The sequence below is a fragment of the Callithrix jacchus genome, chromosome 14 (genome assembly GCF_049354715.1).
Source record: "Callithrix jacchus isolate 240 chromosome 14, calJac240_pri, whole genome shotgun sequence".
NCBI classification, from domain to species: Eukaryota; Metazoa; Chordata; class Mammalia; order Primates; family Cebidae; genus Callithrix; species Callithrix jacchus.
In genome coordinates, this window is record NC_133515.1 from 84,099,109 (window position 1) to 84,127,072 (window position 27,964).

General features: G+C 44.6%; 1 protein-coding gene and 1 long non-coding RNA gene across 6 annotated transcripts in view; one reads left to right on the top strand and one right to left on the bottom strand.

The window, feature by feature from the left end:
* Nucleotides 1-27,964, bottom strand: part of GALNT14 (polypeptide N-acetylgalactosaminyltransferase 14) — a 223,706-nt gene that overhangs the window by 154,875 nt on the left and 40,867 nt on the right. The window lies entirely within an intron of this gene.
* Nucleotides 16,641-27,121, top strand: LOC118147362 (uncharacterized). 2 transcript variants are annotated; one of them, XR_013526696.1, is made up of 4 exons: nt 16,641-16,854; nt 18,419-18,507; nt 19,419-21,093; nt 21,242-26,141. It is a non-coding gene; the product is annotated as an uncharacterized LOC118147362 (long non-coding RNA). The 2 variants fall into 2 exon arrangements; XR_013526695.1 differs by having other exon boundaries at nt 19,419-27,121.

The window sequence follows — 27,964 nt, forward strand, 5'->3', positions numbered from 1 at the left end:
TGCTGTCATTTGTCTCCTCCATCCTGATAGGGTGATGAACGTCGTGCTCGGTGAGAAGCAGGAGCTGAGACAGGAAGGAGAGAAATGCATCAAAGCTGGCCTGAACTGAGAGAAGAGGAGGAGGGTGGCTTAATCAACCAGGGGCAAAGTCACAATCCTTCCTGCGTCCACTTACCCTACCCTCCGAGTCCCACGAAGCATCCTCCACGTACCTCTGGGAGAAAAGAGAAGAAGCCAGAAGCCACCACTGGAGCGATGTCCCAGGAAGCTCACTACCCCATAGCAGGGCAAGACCTTCTTCCCAGGTTGACCCTGGGCTATTCCACCATCCACTCATTCACCAAGCACCTTCCTAAACTCAGTCAGAACCTGGCACTCTCCCAGCTTCCCTAAAGGAGCTCATAAACCTAAGAGATAAGTTTTGGTGTTAGAAAGGGGACCATTTAGGTCCCATTGTTCCCCTGGAAGAAACCTAAACATGGCCACACCATCTGGGTCTTGCCCTGGCTGGCCTGTCCTCAGGAACAGAGATGCTGAAAAACCCCAGGGTGTGCCCGTCCCCTGAACGCCACCTCCTTCCAAAACCTTCCCATTTTACATTGAACTCAAACAAGCTTGCAGTTAGGTTCCCCAAACCCTGTGACTCATCCATTTTCTACCAGCCTGAAAAATGTTCGGCAGCAATTTATCAGCGTGCCCAAGGGGAGGCAGCTGACAGCCAGGAGCCAGCGCAGCCGAAACAAACAAGGGTAATGCTGTGAACCGCACTTCCAATTTTAATGCGAAATCTTGCCTCCTGAAGTCTGAATGTTTTTTCAAGTTCATCCAAATTCCAGTGTGTAGCCACATGCCCAAATCATTGCATTGGTGGGGATGATCCAAAATCCTTTGTCTAATTGCAAAATTGAAAATTTGGAAGTTTGAGTAATTTGATGTTTATAGGATGCAGAGAGGCTGGCCCTACCCAGCAGCAGGCACTGTGCTTGCAGGAGCAGTAAGGGCTGTATGGTCTTTTTTTTTTTTAAACAGAGTTTTGCTCTTGTTTCCCAGGCTAGAGTGCAATGGCGCGATCTCGGCTCACTGCAACCTCTGCCTCCCAGGTTCAAGTGATTCTTCTGCCTCAGCCTCCCAAATAGATGGGATTACAGGCATGCACCACCATGCCTGGCTAATCTTTTGTATTTTTAGTAGAGATGGAGTTTCTCCATGTTTGTCAGGCTGCTCTTGAACTTCTGACCTCAGGTGATCTGCCTGCCTTGGCCTCTCAAAATGCTGGGATTACAGATGTGAACCACTGTACCCATCCTCTGGTCTTTATTACCAAAGAGGGATCAGGGCCTCCTCAGACTTGGAAAAAATGAAAGTAGAAGTAGAGTCATGAGATTGGAAACTATTATTCTAAGTGAAGTAACTCAGGAATGGAAAGCCAAATATCGTATGTTCTCACTCATAAGTGGGAGCTAAGCTATGAGGATGCAAAGGCAAAAGAATGACACAATGGACTTTGGGGACTCAGTGGGGAAAGGCTGGGAAGGGAGTAAGAAATAAAAGACTACAAACTGGTTCAGTGTGCACTGCTCAGGTGATGGGTGCACCAACATCTCACAAATCACCACTAAAGAATTCACTCAGGTAACCAAACACCACTGGTTCCCCCAGAATCTATGGAAATAAAAAATAATCATAATAAAAAGAAAGTAAAACCAGGTTCAACCAAGAATTTGCATAAGTCAGAGTTCCTCCTGGACTTGACCTTTTTCAGCTCTTTTTTGAACAAAGTCCAGAGGACATCAGAGCATCCAGAGGATAATGGAGAGCCAGTGACTTCGAGGAGAGCAATTAGGAGCTGAAATCAAGGGTGGTTGGAGAAGCTTCATTCAGAAACTGGTGTCAAGTAATATCACCTCCTTCACTACAACTGTCCTAGCCCCTTTCCCTGTCCACCTAGACAAGGAGGGCTCCACACAGCCAAACCCGAAGTGGTGGAGGCACTGTGAGTTCTGTCACTGTGTATCCCAGGCCTGCCCCTCCTGCCTTGCCTGATGACCTGGCTCACCTGGTCACAGGAGTCTGTCCCTCAGTTTCTAAGCTGCTCTGTGGCTCCTCCTTCTCAACTGAGCCTCCCTTCCTCTCACCTCTGCCTGCCTCTGAATTCTGACAGCTCTTTGTTCCTTCAGACCCAACAGTGGACTTCTGGGCTCTGGGGTAGGACCAACTGCAGAATTTAAAAGGCTGAGTACAAAATGAAAACGCAAGCTTCTTGCTCAAAAGTCATTAAGAATTGCAAGACAGCAACCACAGAGCATAAAACCAAGAGCAGGCCCCCCATGCAACTGTGTGGCCACACACCCAGAAAGCGGCCTAGAGATGCTGACTTAGCAACCATCAGTGGAGACAGTGCCCAGGAGACAGTGAAGCTGCAAGGTGGGGGCCACCCACATGTGGGAGAAAGAAGTAGAGGGGATGGGGAGGAGTCAGAAAGGCAGATGTGCTAGAGAGACATGGAAGAACATGAGAACCCAGAGCAGAAAGGAGCATTTCAGGATGGAAGGATTGAAGGCACATCTTCCCTCTGCTGTGGGGTGCAGAGGTGGAGGGTGAGGGCAGAAAGAGCTTGGTGGCCTTCCTGGCTTCCAGTCAACTTCCCCCAGTGTGTGTATGTCTCCTCTCTCTCTCTCTCTCTCTCTCACACACACACACACACAGAGAAATACACAAAAATATACAAAATTTTTGTCCCTCTTGCTTTTCTCTTTTGTTCCCTCATGGCTTTCTTCCTCTCTCTCATTCTCACCTTCGCCTGGCCTCTCCTCTCTTTCATCCGCTTTCTGTCCTGCATCTTTCCTTCTCTCATTTCCTTTCTGTTTCACAGCCCCTTACTGTGATTTGCTTGGAAAATTCTGCCTTCCTTTGCCTCTCCCTTACTGGACTTGCTGCTTTACAATCTGGAACTCCTGGAAGTCAAGAGGTGAGAGATGAGAGCTGTGCAGACTATGGCACCAAGCAGAGATGTGCCAGACAGGGTGGCTCAGTCTAAAAGACTCCTAGCCCAGTGTTCCTTCTGTGATCACATGTGACTTCTCTGCCTTGCTCTGGGCTTGCTGATTGTCTATTTGTGCTCTATTTGAACTCTATATTTTCTATACATAATGATAAATTTTGCTAAATTTTTTCATTTTGATAAATGAAAAAGGTTTTTGTTCCTTTTTTTTTCTTTTGAGACAGAGTCCCGCTCTGTTGCCGAGGCTGGAGCTGGAATGCAATGGTATGATCTCGGCTCACTGCAACTTCCTCCTCCCGGGTTCAAGCAATTCTTCCACCCCGGCCTCCCAAGTAGCTGGGATTACAGGCATCCGTCATCATGCCCGACTAATTTTTGTATTGTTGTAGAGAGGAGGTTTCACCATGTTGGCCAGGCTGGTCTTGAACTCCTGACCTCAGGTGATCCACCCACCTCGGCCTCCCAAAGTACTGGGATTACAGGCATGAGCCACCATGCCCAGACTGGTTTTTGCTCTTAAACAGCTGAGTGTTAGATGCACAGAAGATAGCAACAGGCAAAGAACCAAAGTTCAGGAGAAATACTAGGAACTTTAGGGCACAGGGAATCTTAACAGGGAGAACTCCTCCCTGGAGTGCTTGAGTGATGGCAGCAAGTGGTCACCTGGAATAGTATGTAAGGGCTTCCCATCAAGAATCAAACACCCCAGCTCCAACACTAACCAGCTGCATGATCTTGAGCAAGATATGCAGGGTCAGTGCTCCAGGGTCCTCATCTGCAAAATGGGAATAGGGACTCACCCCATGTGATTTTTGTGAGGTTTAGATATAGAAATAACTTTACCCTATGCCTGGCATATGATATGCACTCAACACGTTAGTTATATACTTGGAACTTAAATAATATTTGTTGTATGTTGACTATATGCAGATATTGTTCTAGGCACGGGAAATAGAGTAGTCAAGAAAACAAAGATTTTGTTCTTGAGGAGCTTGCATTCTAGTAGAAGAGACAGACAAATCAGTTGATAAATTACCTCTACTATGACGAAAAATAAATTTGGGGAATAAAGAGGAAGGGGAGCAGCACTTGAGGTAGGATGCAAGGGAAGGCGCCTCTCAATAAGGCCATGATGCAGCTTTCCGGAGGGAGAACAACTGCAAAGGCCTGAGACATGCTGTGGCTCTAAGGACCAGCTAGGGGCCAGCGGGACTGGAGCAGGAACGTGAAGGAAAGAAGAGATGAGGTCAGGGTGGCAGGGAGGGAGGTACCAGCTCATGTGCAGCTTTAGAGTCCTTGATGAGGACTGTGCGTTTTATTCTAAGTGTGACAAATAGCCACTGGAGGGTTGTGAGTTGGAGTTTGACTTGGATTCACATTTTAAAATATCATTAGCCTCTGTGGGCAAAAGACTAAAAGGACACTGTTAAGGACTGTTAGATGGTCCAGGTGAGAGAAGATGAGGGCCATGCTAAGGGGAGGGGCAGAACCTTCTCCTTTCATTGCCACACAGGGCCTCTGCCTTAGACCAGGCTGGCTACCTGTCTACCTGTATATTGATTTGGGCCCTGAGTTCTCTGTGCATAGTAACAATTACATGAGGTTTTACACTGACAACAGCTGCCTGTGAGTTGAGGACCAAGAGGTAAATGTGAATGAGAAATGACCCTGAGGTGCAGAGGCAGTAAGAAATAGAGGACTAGAGCTCACTGCCCAGGAGAGGACACAGAGTGAAAGGAGACAGTGCCGAGCAGACAGTGCCAAACAAAGCACACAGCTTGCAGAGTCAGCCCTGTTGGATCCAACTCTGAGCTGCCTGACCTTGGAGAAGTCGCTTGACAGCCCAAGCTTTGGCTTCCTCATCTGTGAAATGGAGCTAACAAAGGACAGCTGCTGTGAGTGCCAATGACAGTCCATATGCAGAGCTGGGCACCCAACAGGGATTCAACTGCTCCTTTGCATCTTTTGGGGATTCTGGGGGCTTAAAACCACCACTGCTTTTTATTTCTCACATCGCTGGGTCAGCTTGGGATTCTGCTGACCTGGGCTGGGCTGGACAGGTTGATCAAGGCTGGTTCCACTCATGCTGTCTATGGGCAGCTTACAGGTCTGCCTGGAACTAACTGGTTCAGGATGGCCTCGGCTGGGAAGCCTGGCTCTACTACACACGATCTTTCATCCTGCAGCAGCAGACTACTATACTTGTTCTTAGGTGGTGGCAGAGGTCTAAGAGAGAGACCGGGAGAGGGGAGGGAGGGAGAGAGAGAGAGAGAGAGAGAGAGAGAGAGACAGAGGGAGGGAGGGAGGGAGGGAGGGGAGGGAGGGAGGGAGGGATAGAGAGAGAGAGAACACGCATGCAAGCCCTCTTGGAACCCAGACTGAGAATGTTCATATTGTCACTTCTACAATATTCTATTGGCCAAAGCAAATCACAGCCAGCCCAGACTCAAAAGGTAGAGACACTGACTCTCTTGACTCAGACTGTAAAGGCTGTGGCCGAGAAGAATAGGAAAACTAGGGCCATGCTGTCATCAACCTATGGCAACAGGATCTAGGATGTAATTGTGGTTTTGCCCATGTATCTCAGTATGGTTGGGATGTTTATCCCCCACAAATCTCATGTTGAAATGTAATCCCCAGTGTTGGAGGTGCGGCCTGGTGTGAGGTGCTTAGGTTGTGGGGGCGGATCCCTCACGAATGGCTTGATGCTGTCCGTGTGATAATGACAGCAAGTTCTCACTCTGAGTTCACACAAGATCTGATTGTTTAAAAGACTGTGGCACACCCTCCCTTCTCTTGCTCCTGCTGTGGCCATGTGAGATGCCTGCTTCCCCTTTACCTTCTGCCATGACTGGAAGTTTCCTGAGGTCCTTGCCGGAAGTAGATGCCAGTACCATGCATCCTGTAGAGTCTGTAGAACCTTGAGCTAATTAAATCTCTTTCCTTTATAAAGTACCCAGTCTCAGGTATTAGACTGGATACAGCAAAAGCAAACTAGCAGACATCTTTTATATGCAAATGTGTCTGTTGCATCTCTGAGCCTCCACCTACCTAGAAGCTGCTCCTAAAAGGTTTGTTGATTGATCTGGAAGCAATCAGAAATAATCTCTGTGTCCTGGAGATTGGCTTGAAAAGAGTTTCTTGAATGATGCAGAATGTGTGTCACAGCTGGATATGGCAGCATTTCTGAGAAATAGAGAGGCACGGCAGGGAGAGGCTGAGCTGGCCTGCACCCAGCCCTAAGAGTGACAGCATGTTTACAAGAGCTATTAGGGGCTGCTGCTCCTCTGTGCTCAGGGGATGATTTACTCCACTAGGACTGCCAGGCTGCTGCTTTTCCTTTCACTGCTGAATTGATGATTGAATCACACATATTCCATTTGAATAACATGATTTCACTCTGAGGCAGGCAGGAAGTTCAAAGCCCTCTGTAAGAAGACCCTTCCCCCATGCTGGGCTCTGCGACTCTGGCAGGTTCTACAGACACATTTGTGAGTTAGGGAAAGACATCTCTCTAAAGCACCCTACAAACAACTCTGACAGCCCCAAGTCCCATAAGAGCAGGGACTGCGTCTGGTTGTTTGTCAGAGAATTCCTCGAGCACAGTGCCTGACACCTACACCTACTTCAATAAATACTTCTAGACTGAATGAATCAACCTGGTGGGAAGCTGTCTTTTGAAAACAGACACAGATCACCAACAGACTTGGAAACCACTGTGTATAGATAACAGCTGGAAGAACTGGAGAAAAGAGTTAAGTAGGAAGGAAGCCAGGACGTGATGCTGCCCACAAATATTTAGTGAATTGTCCCACTCCAGTCTCCTCCCATTTACTGAGTACCCACCATGCACCACATAATACAATCCTTCTAACAAGTCTTCAATGTCTCTTCTATGACTCACATTCCCTATACAAAGAAACTAAGGCTTAGAGAAGTTCAATGACTAGTTCATGAGGACGTAGCTCCTAAGTGCCAGGCAAGGATATCACTCAATGTCCGATCCACAGCTCCACACTTCAGAACCAACTCTGCTCCTACCTCCACTCCCTCTCGGAGACCACCATCCTCCAGAGATCCCTTTTCTGTGAGAAGCCTATATCAATCAGCAAACTGTGACAAGGGGCAGGTCCTACAGAAATGGCCACTGGAGGATAAAGTTGCCAACATTTCTATAGGGTAAGCCCTATTTAGTCCTGGTTGCAAATGCAAAAGAAGCACCAGATAAGGTTGGTTTTGTTTTGTTTTGTGTGTATAGTATATATACATCTAGTGGCCTCAAGAAACAAATAATCCATTTGAAAAAACTGGAAACTATGAATAATGCAAAAATACTATCTTACTGATTTAGACAGTAAACACCAAAGGTAGGGAACGATATGATTTGTCACCCAAACTGGAAGACTTTTAAGAATAAAGAAAGGCACTGCTCTTGGACAACAGAGGTAAACTCACACTAGCCAAGATGAACCAGGACTTAAGATCACCATAGCCAGATGATCGTAAGCCCTGAAGTTAGGTACACTCAGCTGTCAAGTGCATTATACAAGCGCTGAATTTTGCGCAATGCCATTCCATCCCTCATGACAACAGCACTAACTGTAGATGTCATAGAGAAAGAATAATGAATACTGTTGCTATTTATATCAGTATAGTAACAATTCTTATAATAATTGCAGCTTCTGTTTATCGGATTCTGCAGAAAATATGCTATGCTATTACAAACATCACCTCATGTGGTTTCTCACAGTGATAAGCAGTGGGCATTTTTAGACCCACTTTACAGATAAGTAAAACAGATATGAAGAGGTTAGGATAAATGACATGGCCAAGATCACAGAAGTGAGTATTCCAACCCAGGTCAGTCTGATTTTAAAGGATCTCATCTTAATTCCAAGCTACCGGTCTTCCCATTATTTTTTTACCTATGTTCCTCAAGGAACTTATGAAATCTAATATACAGAACCCATCTTTTACCATTCACAACTCAACTCCTGCCATCTCCAGCAATTTCTTTCTCTCCATTTTAACATCTGTCTCCCTCTATAACTTCTGTCCTTTTCCCTTCAATTATCTCTGGAAATATTTTCTCTTCTCTCTAAATATTTCTTTCCCCATCTTTATTGCTGCTGCAAACCTCCAAAGATACTATTCTTGTCTGATAAGTCTAAGAGCCCCTTTATCAAGGCAAATGAATGCTTAGGTTGCAAAATAAAATTTTAAATAATAAACAGTTTTATCATTCAATAATGACATTGAAAGTATCCAGAAGTCCCCTTTCGGAATCCCCAGAAATCTTCATTTACCTCCTTCTCTATCTCTAATTAAACCAACTTTTCCCTGAGCAGCAGCAAAATTCACACATTTCTCACTCAATTCTATCACCTTTGGGTGTCATTCCTTAGTTAGCAAGGTAGCCACATCACTTCCCAGTTTCCATTGCGCATGTATAAGCTTTTCAGTTACAGTCTAGGTTAAAAGGCTATTATGGGCTGGCCGAGGCACCTGATCAAGATTTATCATGTTGTGTCCTCAGGGTAATGTATAGCAGGTTGCAAAATGGAGTTGTGGAGCCTAGCTTAATCAAAGAGTGAGACCAGGCCAGGCCAAGAGGCTGGAGCAAGTTGAAAGAAAACAGTTCAAGTCAGAAGTTGAGGACATTGCTATGTGCCAGAGGTGAAAATGCAGGAGGAAAAGGAAAGAGACAAAGGTGATCTTGAGAAGAGACTGGCTCCAGTGGAGACAGTGTTGTTTCTAAAAGGAGCAGCCTGGAAAATAGCCCAGCACCAATTATGTTTATTAGTCAGTAGGGACAACAGCTGAAAAGTATCAGGCGTAAGCTATTGCAGGGAAAGTTCAGGCTCATGAGGAGGAGAAAACTTGAATGGTAATGATCCTCCTGGACAACTTTCAAGTTTTAGCAAGACTGTGGAAATGTTAATGAGGTTGGATTACATTAGATGATCATAAGTTCACCTGGTCAGGCCCCTGACCCCGTCTTAATAGGCCTTCCTCTTATCAAAGGAACACAGAGCGATAAGAAGACCCTATTATTGTTTTAAAGGCTACCAGAAAATTGTCCTTAGAGTTAAAGCCAACTAAGTGGGTTACAGAATAAAGGATCTACGTCTGAATTTCTCATCGAAGCAATCCTACCTAGGTTGATTTTGGTCTTCTGAAGGTTTCTCTTCCCACTCTCTGGAGCCAGATCAAATCAATCCCATTCACCCTGTGCTGTGTGTGCCTGGCTGGTGTGAGTTGTCTTGGGGCTGGCCCTACAGAAGTACCAGAACCAGGGAGCTCTCAGGCCCTGAGGCCACACTGCAGGCTCAGGACAGGGCACTGTAAACATTCAGAAGCTGGATCGCATGGTGAGAGCACAGGCTGGAAAGCAGGCAAACAGGCAAGCAGGCAGTGTCCGAGAACAGCACAGGCACACAAGATCAAGGCAAGGGGCGAGACACAGGCCTGGGAGAACCCAGGCACAGGAGAGCAGGGGAAAGCAGGGCAAAGCAGGGTTCAGAGACCAGGGAGCAAAGGACTACAAATTCAGTTCTGACTCACTGGACATGTCTCGTCTTGAGGTGTGGCTCCTCCATGCCTGAGAGGGAGAGCAGAAGAGCTACGCTGGGGTGCTGAAATTGCTTTCAGAATGAAATGGGTAGACGCAAAGGTCAGCAGCAAACTATTTTCAATTCCAGAAAACATAAACAAATACATGAACATGCATGTTATAATATTTGGCATAGATGACCATGCCTTTGGGACACCAGCTTATTTGAACCAAGTCCCATTGCCCTGGTGCCACATCAGCATAGAAGTTGGATGTCAGGAAGGATTCTCCTCCAATTAGGAAGCCATGCTTCCAGGAATGATGGCTTCTGGATAAGGCTCCCATCCATTGGCTGTATGGCAGATGCACCTGACAGTGTCAGGACATACCTTGAAAATGACCCTGTATGGACGACGCACCTGAATGTATGCTCAGAGTTCTGAGCTAAGAAATCTGGGGGTGGCCAACCTGGAGCTTCATTTCTTACCTATGAGGAATAGCTGAGTCCTTGGCCTGTCCTGAGGAACTCGGGCTGTATAGGCAACCAAGGCCCTATGTTTGGGTTTAAATGAAGGCTGCCAGGTGGATTAAATGAAGACTTCCCTCATTAAGGGAAGGGTGCTAACTGAAAATGCTAGGTGAACAGCATGCTTTTTGCAAGTGGTTGTGATTCTCCTGCCCAACCTGCTGCCACCAGGCCTCGCTGTAAGTTGCCCTTCTTGCTAATAAAACCGTACATCTCATTCACTAGCTCTGGGTCTCTTCTTCAGTCTCTTGAACATGGTGCCAGCCCTGTTGAGGTTAAATGGAGTCTGGCACAACACCGACAAAGTGGTGGTATCAGATAAGAGCACCCCATGGGCTTCCTTAGTCATGTACAGTCCCACAACACAACACGAGTCCCCCATTCTGGGCAGAGTGAGCCTCAAGTAGCTCAGCCCCTACTGCAGCTACTCCCTCTGGTGGTCATTCCACAGTTCCCCAGGCACTGGGCCCTCCTGCTGCTCCCAGGGAAGGCAAGGGCTGGACACTCAGGGAACTACTTCGGCTTCCAGCAGTCCTGAATTTGGCCAGTTCCCCTGCAACCTGGCACCCAAACAGATTGGCTTAGGCAGGCATGAGCCCTGCAAGCATCAGGATGCCTACTCAAAGGGATGCAGTGACACACATTAATGTGCATGGGGCAAAATCAGAGCTAACCAAAAAGAGTTTAAATAAAACAGGACAAAGAAAAGCAGAATATGCAGTGAAAACATTAACTCAAGTGCGTCTGGCCACCTGAAACTTAGACTATGTTACTCAGCACCTTAGGTCAGGATAAAAACCAAACCAAACACATTACCCTGAATAATAGGGAGAATAAGGTTATCAGATAAAAGATAGGACACCTGGTTAAGTTTTCATTCTAGATAGACAATAATTTTTTAGTGTGTCCGAAATATCACAAGTCAAGTCATACTAAAATTATTTGTTGTTTGGTTGAAACTCCAGTTCAACTGGGTGTACTCTATTTTCATTTGCTAAATCTAACATCCCTACTAGAACTAAGTGGTGTCCACTCCATTCCTAAACTCTAAGCGCAGCCCTAAGTCCAGCAAAGGTCAGTTGCAAATGAATAATAATTAGATGTTTGTATATGGAGAAAAGTTTTCTTTAAAAAACAAATCACTGCTTTGCAGAGAGGAAGCTGAAGAGAAGTTATATAAATTCAGGAACTACTTTATAAAGGAAACACCCTGTTCTGAGCATTTCAGATGACGTGGTTTCTCATCTCAGGCTTTGTGACCTGTGCAAGTCACTTCATTTTTACATGAAAGGGTTAGTTTGAGGATGGAACTAGGAAATCACTGTGTTCTATTAATCCCTAATGTTATGATTCTATTCAATTACAACTATGAGAATGGGGGAAACTGCATTTATGCTCTAGACCTTAGAAAAACAAAACTGGAAGATACTTGTTTTAGTTTGAAAGATGCAAATACTTGATTTTCTGGCAGGTACAGAATAAACGTGGCCATGTTCTAAAAGATATCATAGGACTGAGCCAGAAACACACTCAGAAAGAATAGAGGTAAAGCCATAAACTCAATATTGTTGTTTTGCCTCAAGATGTAAAGGCTTCCTCCCAAATATTCTGAGATTGATATGATGAAAGAAAAGCATGTCCCTCTCTAACATACCCCTATCTGAGACAATATCTCATTCCAAATGTGTTCTTGCTGTGAAAATGCTTTCCGAAAATAAAACCCAGTGGATCCTAGTAAAGAGAATCTGTTTCAGATATGGTAAAGCTCAGTTAATCACAAAAGATACTGATAAGGCCTCCTGAAGGTCACACCAACAGCCAGCAGAAGTCAAGTACATGGGTCCGTGGCAATAATGAAGACAAATACCAAGTTTGTCATTATATCTATTTCTTCTCTACACATAGCAAGAGTGTTTTCCAAAGGATACTGATTCAATCTTAACTTGAAAATCATTTGGGAGCTACGAAAGTTGAAAAACTTACCTTTCTTTTCTAACATAAAAATAAGCAGGAAGGAAAGGGTAAAGACTGCGTTAACTCTGAAAATATAATATTACAAGTGTTTTGGGTTGGACCTGCCTCAAACAGTCCAATTTATCTCAGCAAAAACACATTTGTTACTTTACAGCAAAAAATAGTTAAACATTCCAAAGTGCACATGCTTATTTTGTTGGGAAAATTATACACATTTGTTTGATTAGCTTTGGTAAATATAATAACCAAGTCATCATTCAAGACTCAGACGTGGCTGCAAAATTGATTCAATGAAATGTCAAAATAAATCACAGCTTAAAAATGCATGGTATGTAACTTTTAAAAATGAAAACCACATCTATCTCTGTCAGAGTTGTGAAGACTGTGCATTAAAATTATATCAAAAACGAATGCAGTTTTGAAGGAAAAAATATTGATTTAATCGACTCTTCCTGACTAGTGATTCAAATCATGATTTGAATCAATGTGATTTTAATCGAGCCCACCCTATCCAAAAGTCATTTATACATACCTCAGAGTGCAAGATGTTATTTTCAGCAGCCTATTTGTCTTCCTAGTTAGAGGATGCTGAGCCTGATATGAAAAGAGTTATGTTGCCTATGTCACATCATCAGGGCAGGGAGCAGAGGCTTCTACAAACTTACCTAGTTGCAGATAATCCCTGTCAGGCCAACCATACACCAACTACAAGTAATAAGAGACTGACAAGCAGTCTCGAGGATGCCAGGACCTGAAATCAGGCAGAGTCCTGGGTCAGTCAGTGGACTGCAGATGGTCCCAGCAACAGGGAAAAGGAATGCTTCCTGACCTACAGATAACATACAACAAGCAGGCACTTGGCCTCAGACAGGGTCAAGGCAGCCTCAGGATCCATAATGCAGACAGAAAGGCCAAATCTCCACAAACAGTTCAAGTGTGACTCTTTTGTCTCTTGCAGAATTCTGAGATGCAGCAGGTCAGGAACAAGGCTGCCCTCAATCATCAGAGGCTATAATAGTCAGCAGGTCTCAAGTCACAGATGGAGCTGAAAGCCAGAGATCAGGACAAGGCAGAGGCTTAAAGGAGACCAGTTTCCAGAACCAAAGGACTAGGAGGCTGACCTGAAGCTGAGAACATGAATTAGGTATTCAGGGCAATCATGCAAGGGTTGATCAGATGAACTAACTAACCTCTGCCTCTGCTGCCTGAAGGGTATTATCTACCTGGTAAAAAATTTTAAGTGTGTGGCATAAGTCTTGGCATATGGAAAGTGCTCAGTGTTAGTTGCTGATAATATTGATGATAATAAAAAGGAAGAAATAATAATAAAAGAGAAATCTACTACAAATAATAATAATAATAATGTAGCCTGCTAGGGTATCCAGTGGTCCAGTTTGCCCAGGATTGGAGGGCTTCCCAGGATATGGGGATATGCTATCACTAGAAAGAGCCAGGCAAACTGGAATGGTTGACAACTCTGTCCCTGCCATGTACCTAGCCTGATCGACAGGGCATGGCTTGGGTCAGAACCTGCAGATGGCCTTAAGTGCCTTTAGCTGTGGGGATCAGAGGAGGGTGGAAGCAGGGAGCCAAGCACCACACCTTCTTGGAGGTAAAACTGAGTTTTTGTTGTATGAGGATCATGGTCTGGCTTTTCCCTTCAAGGCACCTGGTGAAAAGAATGTAGTGCATTGATAATCATTAACGAGCTGTCTGGTCTAATCATTTCCTCCCATTAGTTCCAGTTAATAAGAAAATAGAACAAGAAGGGAGGAGAAGGAGAGTGAGGAAGCTAGTTCTGGCTGTGACTGGGTTTACTGAGTTTCAGCTGATCTCAAAGGTCTCATACCCAGTCTTAACCTCCACCCTATGATCCACTGAGTGAGTCTGGCACAAGGCAAGCACTCAATCTATATACACAGTATCCGAAGAAGTTGAGCAGTGGGTTTGGGATTAGATCTGCTGCCTCTCTGGACGTGTCTTTGGAAAGGTGTAGACGCCTGGCTAGGAATTACCGTAATGAAGCCATGGTTCAGTGGGCAGGGACTACTGCCCTGTACTAAGCAGCCCGAGGTCCAAGTCCTTCCATACGTATGATCTGAGGACAGGGCTGTTACACAACCTTGTATTCTTCTCCTGCTCATGCTGCTGTGGAGTCTCAAAAACTGAAAGCAAGCCAGAGAAGTCCTGGTGAAAGGCTGGGTGCTTAAGGAGCTGCCGGGGATCCCACCATTTCCTCAGGGACTTAGGGTGGATTTAGGAACATGATATCTAGAGGTTGTTTGTATATAGCCCAGTAGAGGGGAAAGAACACTGGATTCAAAGTCAGAACCTGGATGTTTATCTCAGCTCAGCCATTCCACAAATGCAGCCTCAGCTAACACACACTGAACAAGCATTGGGACCGGCCACTGTGTGGGATACTTCCTCCAATTTTATCCTTTTATCCTCAACATGACGCATTATTATCCCCCATTTTATTGATAAGGAAACAGTCTCAAAGAGGTGGAAAGGTAAAAGAGGTAAGCGGTCAAGATAACACACTACATAGATAGTTCAGTGTGTTGGCTGCAGCTCAAAGAAGCAATGCTGGAATATTGAAGACATGGGTCAGGACAGGGACTGGGAATATGTGCTGAACTAATGATGGCTGATTCAAGAAACAAAGAATCTTGGGGCCAGAGGAAGAGCCTTCTTTGGACCAGGCATCCAGCACAGCATGTAAAGCACTACAATTGATGTGTCTAACTCCAGATGTTTATAAAGGACTTCAGTGCCCTGAGCTGATGGCTCAGCTTTCCTGGGCCATGGGGTGGGGCTATATTCTTGGAAACATTCCTAAGGGGAAGCATGGATGCAAACATCTCAAACAAGGCTGGAATAATGGCTCTCTCTGCTCCTTGGTAGCTGAGCAGCCTAATGCAAGTCATTTAACCTCCCTGAACCTCAGTCTCTTCATCTAACGTGGCTCACCCATAGCTGGTGTGAGGATGAAATGTAATGTGTGTGGTCAGGTGCAGTGGCTTCATTACTATAATCAACAATTTGGGAGGCCAAGACAGGTAGACTGCCTGAGGTCAGGAGTTCAAGACCAGCCTGGCCAACAAGATGAAACCCCATCTCTACTAAAAATACAAAACTTAGCCAGGCATGGTAGCATGCACCTGTAATCCCAGCTACTCAGGAGGTTGAGGTAGGAGAATTGCTTGAACCTGGGAGGCAGAGGCTGCAGTGAGTGCTGAGATTGTGCCATTGCATTCCAGCCAGGAAGACAGAGCAAGACTCCGTCTCAAAAAAGAAAAAAAAAAAAAAAAAAAAAAGGAATATGTGTACGTGTGTGATACACTTTGCACTGCATAGGATACGCTGTAGTACTCCATTTAGGGGAACATCATTCAAGCACATTTGCTAAGCTGCCAGGTAAGCCAAACAAAAGCTATTTGACTCCATTAGTGGCATTTAACCATAACAGACTACTTTGTCTAACTAGAAATCTGACTCAAAGTCTCCATGCCCCACTCCCTCAGCTTCCAGTCCTTCAGAAAGGTGGGCTGGGATCTCCTTGGCATATTTACTACCAGGGACTTTGGGACACCCCAGGGCTATCAGAACAATGAGAAGGGCCCCCAGAGAGAGAGAAGAATTGGTGCTAAAGCATGACCTTCAAGGCCTCAAAAAGATGCTCCCAAGAATGGCTACAGAAGAGTTCAACTCCAAGTCAAGGACAACAAGGGAAGGTTAATCACAGGAAGGCACAGGGCCATGGGGCAGGAGGCACATGGGGTAGGCAGGGAAGTCAGCATCTGCTACACCCAGGCCTGGGCACTGATGTGCTTCATGCCATGGCACCTGGGAAAACTCAGTCCAGACTGACTTTTACCACCTCTATCACCTGGTCCCCTTCCTGTGTATTTCCCTCCACCCTCGGGGGCTCATGAGAAGTCTCTTCATTTCCTTTTGGTGCACTGCTGGGACCCCTCAGCTCCTCTATGCTTTCTTGAACCGATGTTCAGTTCTTTTGTAACACGTGCTCTGCCACCATCGCCTCCTGTATGAGTCCATTTTCAAACTGCTATGAAGAAATACCAGACACTGGGTAATATAAAGGAAAAGGTTTAATGGACTCACAGTTCCACATGGCTGGGGAGGCCTCACTCAATCACAGCAGAAGATGAAGGAGGAGCAAAGACACGACTTACATGGAGGCAGGCAAGAGAGCATGTGCAGGAAAAGCACCCTTTATCATACCATCAGATTTCACAAGACTTATTCACTGTCATAAGAACAGCATGGGAAAACCTGCCCCATGATTCAATTACCTCCCACGGGGTCCCTCCCATACTTGAATAGTATGGGAGCTACAATTCAAGATGAGATTTGGGTGGGGACAAAACCAAACCATATCATTTCCCCACCCTGGCCATCAGGTCTTTCCCACATCCTAGGATCTCTGGACTTGAGCCACACACTACTCTGGACTAAACCTTGGTTGTCAGGCACATAGAGCTGCTAGAACTTCAACTTGCTGCTACCCTCTATGAAGTCACTGCCTTTAATTATACAAGTCAGCACAGGCCCCCAGCCTTGGGATCACCCTGCTGAGCAGATCCCTGCAGTGCCTGGTCTCAGCCATGCTCCTGATCACAATGCTGTATAGCTTATAGCTCCCTGGGCCCCTGACCTTTTCCTTTTTCTCCCCCTCCAGGCATTTCTACTGCAGAAGAATGTGACCTTGAGCAAGTAACTTCATCCTTATGGATCTCAGTTTTCACAACCATAAAGATAGAAGTCATATGAATGGTATGAGCAGTTTTTCAACCTTTTAGTGTGGGGGAAAAAAACATAAAAGAGTGTACTTTTACATACATTAACTAAGAAAATGCATGAAGATAGAGGCCCTGTGAACTTAGTAATATCTTCAAATAAATGTATATTTTATTTATTACAACCCCATCATTTGAAAAGTAGTACACATATAAGTGAGATTTATTACTTAGTCCTCCTATATCTGAGCAATGATTGGTGCACTATGGACTCCTGGACCCAGGGTAATAATTCCACCACTCCCCCATTGTTTCACAGCCTGCAGGTTGGTGAACAGGAGATCAGACAACCTCCAATTATGATGACCTTTCAAGGTCATCAATTCAACAAAGATTTACCAAGCACCTGCTAGGATGGATACATTCTAATTAGGGAGACAGATAAAATCCAAGAGAACAAATTTTAAAGTAACCAATTATTGTAACTGTTACAAACCCAAGACCAGTCTAAAAAATCAGGCAGCATGGGGAATGTGGCCTTTTAGACAGAACAGTAGAAGGCTTCTCTCGGGTAGTACTATTTGACTGTATGACCCAGAAGATAACAAGGCATCAGCCATAAGAAAGGCATGGGTGGGGAGAAGGCAAAAAGCATTCCAGGCAGAAGACACAACTTCACACAGGCTCTGAGAAGTGTGCCAGTGTGGGCCGTTGAAGGATCTTTATGGCTGAGAATGAACACATAGAGGGGCAAATTATGAAGGGAAAAATAGCAATTCTGTCTGGAAGTATTAAGTTTAGGAGTATGCATGACATCTAAGTGGGAATGTTGACACAGCTGAATATAAGTGGAGGCTAAAATTCACAGATAACTGTGCTAAAAATATATATTTAGGAGTCAACAGAGAGAAGATATTCCAAATTCTGAAAAGTAGGGGTATCTATTGAGGTGAGGGCAGATGAGAGGAGGGGAAGGGAGGGAAGTGGAGGGGAGAGGAGGAGGGGAGGGGAGGGAAGACCTGTAGACCAAGTCCTTAGAAACACCACCACTGAGTTGGGGAGAGAAGAAAAGGGACTGGGAGAAGCCAGAGAAGAAAGAAGAAAACCAGGAAAGAGGGAAACAGGACCTGGTGAAGCCATAAAATCCAAAACAGAAAAGAACTCAAAGAGGAGGGAGCAGCCAACTGTGTGGAATGCTACTGAAAAAAGGAGAAGGTCAGATTCAGACAAAAACACAGCCATCGGATTTGACAATACAGATGATGCTATAATCAGAATGTTTGTGTCCCCCCCAAATCCATATTTTGAAACCTAAACCCCAATGCGATGGCATTTGAATGTATAGCTTCTGGGAGGTAATAAGGTCATGATGGTGGATCCCTTATGGATGGATTAGTGCCTGTATAAAAGAGACTCCAGAGAGCTCCCTTTTCTGTAATGTGAGGACACAGCAGAAAGATAGCAGTCTGTGAACCAGAGTGTGGACCTCCAACCAGATACAGAATCCACTGCCGCTTTGATCTAGGACTTCCCAGGCTCTAGAACTGTGAGAAATAAAGTTGTTGCTGTTAAGCCACCCAGTTTATGGTGTTCTGTTACAGCAGCCCACACAGACTCAGAGAAAAAGGAGGGCCATAGGTGTAATGATTGCGGCAGAAGCCATTGGAGTGGGATGAAGAGAGACTGAAAGGTAAGGAACATAATGGGACATAATGTGTTGGCAACCCCTTCTAGAAGTCTCGCTGACAAAAGAAAGAATTAAAAAATGGGCAGAAGATGGAAGAACAGGGTTGAGTATTATTCAGCAAGTACTCTGTCTCCCTCAGTCTCCATGGGAGGTGTGTATGTCCCATCTCACTGATGTTAAGTTTGGCCAGTGGGATGAGCAGATATGCCCTGAGCAGGGGTTTGAAATGTGCTTGCTCCACTGGGCTTGGCATCTCATGGTCCTTCCTTTCTTTGTGATAACATGTCTTGGGTGGCCTCTGGATGAAGGAAAATGAGTGATGTATGGCACAGGTTTGGGACACAACCCACAACTTGTAGCCCAGCTTAGATCTGTGGAACTCTAGCCAACTCACAAACCTGTAAGCAAAAATATATGCTAGTTGTGTGCCACTAAGATGCTGGGGATACTGGTTGTGTAGCATTATTGTGGATATAGCTTACTAATACAAGGGAAATATGCAGTCAGGTGGGGTTATGTTTAGGATGGGTGATGCTACAGTATGTGTGTACACTAGTGGGAATGACATACTGAGAAGAGGATTTTGATGGCCAAAAGGGATGAGATAGCTTTGGCAGGGCAATGCCCATGAGAAGAGCAAGAGGGTATAAGATCCTGAGGATGAGGGGAGGGGCTGGCTTTAGATAAAAGGAGGGTTGCATCCTCCACTGTAACAAGACGAGAAATAGCAGATGCAGATACAAGAAGGTTTAAAGGTTTGGTAAGGAAAAATGAGCAGCTTAGATTGGATGACTAATTTCTCAGTGAATGATGAAGCCAGACCATCACTGGAGAATGTCTTTAGCTTGGGAAGGAGGTATCTCGTTGCCTGCTGTTTGCTTTTGCTTAAATGCCTTTCCAATTTTTTTCTGCAGATCTAAAGACTAAGCCCTTCCTTCTCTTTGAAACGCTAGCCTACCATGACCCTTCTTCTTCCTATAGCATCTGCAATCTCAACCCGAGCGGGATCTGATTAGCAAGTCTCATCGGATCATGTTTGTTTTCTTCTTTTGAGTCCCACAATACTGATGACATAGTGATGGTCATGCTGAGGAGACTTAATAATTACTTGTTAACTGGCTCAAAAAGAAAGGTATATGATTGTCACCATTTCCTCTTATAGACTAGCTGAGTTGGGTCGAAGCAAATCAGGCAATACCAGCTGTTAAGGGGTTAGACAGCAGAACTATTGTTTCTGGAGACAGACACATTTTCTGGTTTGGGTTTATTTTTTTCTCACTTCTTATGCCAACTGAAGCTTGGTCCATTTTCTTTACTTCACTTCTTCAAGAATTTTTTCATCAATCCTGCCTTGGAGATACTGACATCTTCCCTAAGAAAGCAGAGGGTTATTTTTTAGATGTTCTTTAATGCCATTGCTTAGAGGGCTTTCTGTTTTATTTTTAATGAAACAAAAAGTGCCAGATCTGACAGGTAACGCTAGGGAGCCCATATTTCGTGCAAGGGATCCCAGAAATACCAAGTAGCTGTCGTGCTCGCTTCAAAGCTACTATGCAGACCTTGTTTATGCCTGAAAAACAGCAGAGGGAACTTGTTCTCAAAGGCCTCCCCAGCCTCAGTCAGACTGGCTGAATGGACGTTAGAGTCTCAGTCTGACAGTTTCGAAAGGTTCTGTGTGCCACCTTCAACACTTATTGAAGTTACATGCAGAGGAAACAGAACTGGTCCAGAGAACTCTGTTGCCTGGCAACTGGACCACCATGGGCAAACTGGTAAGGCAGGGGTGGGTATCCACTCCTCCATCTCCTCAAGGGCTCTGATTCACCCTCCCAAGTTCCCATGATTTCCAGACACCAAAATTATCAGGCTAACCCACCCCTCCTCCACTGATAGAGCAAAGTGTCCCTCAAGAAGTTTCCCAGTTCACAGCCAGCCTGGGCAAGGGCTGCCTCTTCTGAGGGCCCCAGACCACCCTACTCTCACCTCTAGCCAAGCACTGATGATGATACTAGGTACTTCCCTCACTGCACTCGGAGCTCCCTGGGACTGGGGCTGTATTGAATTCACCTGTATTTCCTTCATTGGCCAGGCACACGTGGATGGCCAATGAATGGCTTGTTAGACTCTAACAGCACAGGGAGACAGCACATCCGACCCACCTGGAGAAAGCTCCAGCTCTGTTTGCAACTGCCTAAGCAGTCCCTTCAATTTTTTTTTTTTTTTTTTTTGACACTGAGTTTTGGTCTCGTTGCCCAGGCTGGAGTACAATGGCATGGTCTCCACTCACTGCAACCTCCGCCTCCTGTGTTCAAGTTATTCTCCTGCTTCAGCTTCCTGAGAAGCTGGGATTACAAGTGCCCACCACCACATCCAGCTAATTTTTGTATTTTTAGTAGAGACAGGGTATCTCCATGTTGGTCTCTAACTCCTGACCGCAGATGATCTGCCCATCTCGGCCCCCCAAAGTGCTGGGATTACAGGTGTGAGACACCACACTCAGCTGGCAGTCCCTTCATCTTTAAGGGACTTTTTCCTCATCTGTGAAGAGAACACTAAAAATATCTACTTCCTGGCACTGGGAAAAGAGAAGTAAGTAATGCATGTTTTATAAACTGGTCAGTGTTTCACAAAGTCAGTATTAATTCACATTTAAGTTTTAGAGACTGTATTACCTCCCTCAAAAATATTTTTACTTTTAAACAGACCCTCTGATGTGTCCTTCTCCTCTTTTTTGAAGGGCAGTGCCTTCCTCTTTCAGCAGTGAAGGTATTTCAGGCATGAGTGAAAGACACTGGGTTTGCTTTGACTGGGGTAGGTAATCAGAACCCTTAATGACGGAATATGGACCAGAAGTCAGCAAACTATGGCCTGATGCCTAAATCCTACCCACCAGCCATTTCTGTAGGACAGGTAAGTTAGAAGGGCTTTTGTATTTTTAAATGGTTGAAAAAAAATCAAAAGAATATTTTGTGATACATAAAAATTATATAAAATTCAAATTACAGTGTCTATAAATAAAGTTTTATTGGAATACAGCCATGCTCATTTGTTTAAGCATCATCTGTGGATGCTTTTGTGCCACACCAGGAGAGCTGAGTGTTTGTGACAGAGACCATATGGGCTGTAAAGCTAAAAAATATTTACTAATTCATTTTTTAACAGAAAAGTTTGCCAACTCCTGATAGAGACCATCTCTGTACTTGACCCAAGGCCACTCTTGTCAAAGGATTAGAATTAGTTAAGATTTTATTCTGGGAATTTCACTTTAGTCCATCCAGGCTGCTGTAAAATACTATAAACTAGGTAGCTGACAAATAACAAATTTATTTCTCACAGTTCTGGAACCTCTAGAGGAGACACCATACCCCCTCTGGAACCTGGGAAGTCCTAGATCAAAGCACCAGCAGATTTGGCGTGTGGTGAGGGTCCACTCTCTGGTTCATAGACAGCCATCTTCTCACTGGTGCCTCACAGGGTGGAAGGGATAAAGGAACCCTCTGGGGTCTTGTGATGGTTAATACTGAGTGTCGATTGGATTGAAGGATGCAAAGTATTGTTCCTAGGTGTGTCTGTGAGGGCATTGCCAAGGAGATTAACATTTGAGTCAGTGGACTGGGAGAGGCAGACCCACTCTCAATGTGGGTGGGCACCATCCAGTCAGCTGCCAGTGCAGCTATAGAATAAAGCAGGCAGAAGAAGGTGGAAGGAGCTGACTTGCTGAGTCTTCCAGCCTTCATATTTCTGCTGTGCTGGCTTCCTGCCCTCAAACATGAAGAACTGTCCTAAGTTCTTCAGCTCTTGGACTTACACCAGCGGTTTGCTTGTAGCTCTCAGGCCTTCAGCCATCGACAAGGCTGCATTGTTGGCTTCTCTACTTTTGATGTTTTGAGACTCGGACTGGCTTCCTTGCTCCTCTGCTTGCAGATGGCCTATTGTGGAACCTCACTTTGTTATCATGTGAGTTAATTTTCCTTAATAAATTCCCCTTCATATATACATATGTCCTATTAGTTCTGTCCCTTTAAAGAACACTGACTTATATGGATCTCTTTTATAAAGGTGCTAATCTATTCATGAGGGTTCCATCCTCATGACTCATCACCTACCAGAGGCCCTGACTCCTAAATTATCACAATTGGGGTTAATTTAAGTATAATAATTTTGTGGAGACACAAACATTCAATCTACAGCAGAGATAAAGAGACAAAACAGATGATATTCAGGAGAACAACAAGGAACATGCTGGGGACTCAGACATGCATCATGGGAAGAATGGGTTAATAACTCCAGGGTGCCTTCAATTATCCAAAGAGTTGTCATGATGAAAGGAGATAAGGCTCCTTCTCTATGGCTTCAAAAAGTAGACCTGGGAAAGGAGACCCATTTCAGTCAATATAAGGAAGCATCCTCAGCTGTCTGAGCTGTCTCAGGGAATGAGTTCCCCATCATTACATGTATTCAAAGGAACAAATGTACAATGTAGTGAATATAAAATTCAGTAATCAATGACAAGATTACCATTGGCTCAGTGACATGGGTACCTTTTAGTAGGCTGGTGCAAAAGTAATTGTGGTTTGGCCCATTACTTTTAATGGCAAAAACTGCAATTACTTTTGGACCAACCTAACAGATTTCTCATCTTGCAAAGACCTCCTTAACTACACCAGGAAAATTCACAAGGGTAGACTCCTGGATGCCATGTGTGTACAGTGTGATTCTAACACAGTTTACTGAACCAGAACTCGCTCCTGTCTGAGACTGGTTCCTTCAGGGTCCTTTACCGAAGAACTTGAGAGCAGATCAGGGTAAGAATGAGAGAGAGGACAGGGTGCTCCATGTATGGTTGAAAGTGTAACATCCCTGCCCACCATGTGGGCTCTGGAGCAGGGAAGTCTGGTTTGCTAGGAAAGAAGCATACAGCAAATTTATGGAGAGAAGGAGGGGGATGGGATGAAGAAAGAGTTCATCCTGGGCTCCCAATAGCCTTGTAGTCCCTGGTTCCAACCTCTTCCTGAGGCCTGGTCTTCCATGATCACACTTCTGGGTTACTACAGAATAGTCTCAGTTTGCAGAAGCTAGCTTGAGATGGATTCTCTTCTAGTTCAAACAACCTGAAGTAATGTCATTATGGAGGAATGAGACTCAAGTCTTGACAATCTGACCAGTGTCCTCAGTCTCTTTCAGCCTTGGGAATCTAAGATTTTATTAGCCATCTAGAGGAGATGCCACGCCCCCTCGTGAAGCAGTGTCTAGGGAGCCTGGGACTGCACATCCACAGCACAGACCACAGGCATGGCATGTCAACTTGCAAATATCACACTTGCTTCTCTCCTCTTTAGGAAGATAACGTGAATCTATCATGCCATGCTGTTGTGAAGAATAATGAATAGCACCATTAACAAATGACAAGTGCTACATTTCTTATTATTATCTATCATGTAGACATCCCTTTATTTCTGTAGCATCCAGAAGGTATTGAATGCGAATGTACTGAAAGCACTTTTGCAGTCTCCTATAAAGAAAAACATCTGTGAGCATGGAACAGTAGAGCTGCCGGGTTCTTCCAAGTCCTACACTGAAGTACCCCAAGCAGGACCTAAGAGGCCCTTCTCAGTCATGCTGATTCACTGGAAAGCAATTAAATCTAGGTGATCCACATTCATTTTAGTGCAATAAGATCTACCCTAGCTCCAAGCTTTGACCTGGCACCATTTGGAGGCCATAACTGTTTATGTGATCAGAGAACCGCAGGAAACAGACATGGCCAATATGTGGCCAGAGGCTCTTGATCACTCTTTTTGCTCCAGCAATAGGATAGCCTTGGGCCTCCTTTGATCCAGTTTATTGCACATGCCAGACTTCACCACTCACCAAGTCTCTCTCGGTTTCTTTTCTTCTCTCCCTATTTTCCACATGGAGAAAGGAAATGCATTATTAAGTAATTTTCCCAAAGAACATGAGGCTGGTCTTGAAATTGGAAGGTCTAGGCTGTTTCTGGCCCATACAGACACTCACTGTAAGGGGAATGCCAGATGAGGGGCAGGGAATAGAGTAGGAGAAACTGAGCTCTGGACCCATTGCTGCCCCAATGATACTGGGATCCACGCAGGTCATCTCCCTTTCCTGGCCACGTAGCTCCTCTATCCAATGAACAGATTTGAACAGGAGCCAGGTTACAGCCACAAGACAGGAATATCACGGTTAAATCAGGAAGAGGCTAGGAGTTGACACCCAAGAATAACCACAGAAATGTCAAGTCTGGAGTGGAGTCAATAAACATTTTCTAGCCGAGCACTAAGAGTGCCAATGATGAGCTGAGTTAAAGAGGTACCAGAAACAGAGTTGAGTCGTGAAGCAACAGTGGGAGTGGAAAAAGTAAAAAAGGTGGCAACAATCCAGAGGAGACAATGCAGAGGTGAATTAATCTTGATAGAGATTGTTGTTGGATATCTCAACATCACTAACACAAAGACAACATGCGGTAACCAGCAGGATCCCACCCAGCTCTCATAGTCTACAAATTTCAACCTTGCTCCTGTTGTGCTAGCAAATGTGCATCAGCCCTGACAAAGGAGCAATTGCAAGCTAAGTATCTGACATAGTGTGAGTTCTGTATTAAGCCACTTCTTTCCCACTTAGTAATAATTGGACACAGAAGAAATCATCCCAGAAAGGGGCATATGCTAGTCTCCATCTCCATTTAATAAAAACGATCCGTCTTGACTTTCTACTTTTTACTTGCCCTTAAGATGTTCTTGGGTCCAAAAAAAAAAAAAAAAAAAAAGTCACTTCCTACTCATCAGGACACCAGTTCACTGAAAAAGGATATACTGTATTCAACAAATCAATTCCTTTCCCTAGAAAAAGTTCTAAAGTATCGATTTGGCATATGACAAGAAAAGTCTCTCTACCTTTTTGTGCCTAGTTTTCTCATTTGTAAAATCTGAGAAATGGTACCTGTATTAGTTTTCCATCACTACTACAGCAAATCACCCCAAACTTGGTAGCTTAAAGCAAGACAAATTTATCATCCTACCTAGATTAGAAGTCCAATATGGGGCTCCCTGAGCTAAAATCAAGGTGTCAGCAGGGGTGCCTTCCTTCTAGAGGCTCTTGGGAGAGATTCTGTTTCCTTCTCTTTTCCAGCTTCTAGGTTTGACCACATTCCTTGGCTCACGGCCTTTTCCCCTCATCTCCATCTTCAAAGCCAGAAACAATGGTGTAAAGCTGGTTGCTTCTCCAGGAGCTTGGACATGCCCATCCCTCTCCATGCCTGAAAATTATGTCACCAGAATCTGCACTCAACACTAAACTTTGCACTCGGCACCAATGCCCACTTCTGCACTCCGCACCAGAATCTGCACTCAACACTAAACTCTGCACTCGGCACCTAGCCAGCTGTTGGAAAACCCGCCAAAATTTAAAAGAAGCCCTGCCAAAACCTGCCCAATAGCACAGCCCACTCACTGGAAATCCCGCCTACCTACCAATAGCAGCTCACCCCATCCAAGTCCTGTTTCTCCACAGCCAATTAGGACGCCTTCCCTCCCTGTAAAACCCCAGGCTGGAGAGGAGTCAGGCACGACTTCCCTGGCCCCTTTCCCCGGGACCACAGAACCTCGTCTGGGAGTTAAATAAATTGGCATTTAATTTTCTTGTGCTGGCCTCAGTTTCCTCATTTCAAACTCGGCAATAAACCTTACAACAGAATAACCCTTACAAATGGGTCAAGTCATTCTAACATGAAATCACTCACTCCCTCTTCTGCCTCCTTCTTCCACTTTTAAGGACTGTTGTGATTACACCAGACTCACCTGGGTAGTCCAGGATACTCTTCTTATATTGAGGTCAGCTAACTAGCAACTTAATTCCACCTGCAACCTTAATGTCCTCTTGTCATGTAACCTAACATATTCAGTTTCTGGGACTTAGAATGTGCACAACTTTAGGAGGACATTATTCTACCTATTACAGTAAATATCTTCTCACAGTGGTAAAATTTTACTCTACTAACTAAGCATATGGCCCTGGTTAAGTCTCTCATCATTTCAGTTTCCTCCTATGAAGTTGAGGGCTTTAATCTAAGGCAGTCTTTAAGATGTATAACTTTAAGAGGATAAAACAGACTCATTAAAAGATTAGCTTCTGTCTTGTGCATTACAGTCTTCAAAGCACTTGTCCATGCCTTGTCTTATTTGATGCCTGCACCAATCCTGAGAAATATATAGGAAAGATGCTGCCATTATCTTCACTTTCTAGAAGTGTATTCTGGCAATAAGAAGGTAAAATCATGTGTTCAAAATCACACAATTAAAATATGACAGTCCTGGTTTAGTATTGGAGTCTTCTGATAATACATGCCCTACATGAAAACCTTTTCTGAATAGCTTGGAAATGTACATATGGGGAAGATGGTAACCACCAACACACTACTACTAGCGCTACCACCACCATCCAGGCACATCACAACTCATCCAAGTGAAGAGGCACAGCAATGGCAGATGATGATCCCTGAAGAGAACTCAGGAATCTAGGTTCCCATCTAACTTTGGATTCTCATCCTCTAATTGTGTTCCATTAAAAGTGCCCTCCTTCAACCGTATTCCTCCTTCCTTGCTTTGAGACTGCATGTCATCAGCATAGTCCTCATTCTAACGAAAGGAAAAATAGTCATGATCCTCTAGCAAGGAAGAGGGTCTCTGTACAGTGGCAGGTGGTCTCCAGGCACTCCTGCTTGTGTGAGATAGGATAACTAGATATAGTGATGAAAGCTTCTTCCCATCATCCTAAGTTCAATAGAAGGGGAAATATAAATGGTGAAGACATTTTCTAGGAAACGAGGAAGGAGAAAAGAGCTAAAGAAGATTACCTGAAAGTCTTTGAGATGCAGGGGACATTTGTTATCTTTTGGCTCCTGGCATCTTGCTATATCTCAATGCCTTTTGGGGAATAATCCCCTCTCCTCACTCTCAGACCATGTGCTTGCTCCATCCTCCACTCTCCACTCCAAGGTCAGAGAATTAATTCTTTCCACAAGTATTTATCGAGCACCTAGTTGTGCACTAGACACGGGAGATATGAAGGCAAGGCAGACAAGGCCCCTGCAGTCATGGAGCTACCAAATAAACAAACGGGCAAAAAATTAAAAAAAAAATTGAATGAAATACTTTTGAGAGTGTTATGGCCTGTAAGAAAATAAAATAGGGTTTTCGCTACAGAGAAAGACCAGGGATATTATTATCTAGACTTTTCAGTTATGTTCACTAATTCTTCTCTTCTTTAAGCCTGTTTGGGTCAGACTTCCTGTTGTTCACACCCAACAGGCTTCCTGTATTGGCTTCCTAACACAGGTGGCCTTTGCTCCACTGATGCTGAAGTTCCCTGTCCTGTTTGTAGAGCAAGACTGTACTGTCTGGCCAAGACTTTTTTGTCATGGGAAATGGACAGATGGGAGAGAACC